The following is an 820-nucleotide window of genomic DNA, read 5'->3' on the forward strand; positions in this document are numbered from 1 at the left end:
GAGAGAGAGAGAGAGAATTTAAGAGAGTCTGGAATTTAAGATAGGGAAGGGCTTGGAATTCATTAAAACGTGACCCAACTCGGGGTTGCAAATGACAGTGGTTTTATTGAACAGGGGAGATGGTGACACAATGCCAAATTGGTTCCCTTGTACACACACACATATGCACTCATGCACACACAATGGCAGCAGTGGTTAAAGTCCACTGAAGTCCAGGAGGAGAGAGTGAGAGAGAGAGAGAGTCCAGATTGTAGGAGGAGGTATGCAGGTAATATCTACCTATCCAGGCTGGAAGGGGTTCCTGTCCAGTGGGGTTGCTGGCAGGGCCTCTGGGATGGATAGGTGACATGAAGCTGGTATGGTCCTGATGGAAATGACATTTCCACTGGGTCTGTCTTCATTGCCCCTTTTTATAGGGGCAGACTGTGTGTGACCCTAGTGACAGGAGGCATGCCCAGGCAAGGGTCAGCCCCTGGTGTACTTAGCATGTGTGCTCCACGCAGGAATGTGCAGTTTTGGGTGTCTGTAATGGTGCGGTACAATGATAGAATTGCTGGTTCTGCAGGGTCTTTTGTTTTTCAAATGCTGGTCTTGTCTCTCTTCCTGGGTGAGGTCCATAGTTCCTGGATAATCAATGTGAGGTGATGGCCTAGTCGTTACAGGCCATTCAGTAGAGGCCTGCTACCATTGTATCTCAATCATACTCATCTCATTCATCCGGGAACCAATTTACGTGGGAGGGGTACAATGAATCATATTGTTGCAACACGGGGTGCCCGGGCAGAGGACAGAAGCTGGAGGCTTGACATATAAAATGGAA

The sequence above is a fragment of the Gavialis gangeticus genome, unplaced genomic scaffold (assembly GCF_001723915.1).
Source record: "Gavialis gangeticus isolate Ggan-Ray unplaced genomic scaffold, GavGan_comp1, whole genome shotgun sequence".
Classification (NCBI taxonomy): domain Eukaryota; kingdom Metazoa; phylum Chordata; order Crocodylia; family Gavialidae; genus Gavialis; species Gavialis gangeticus.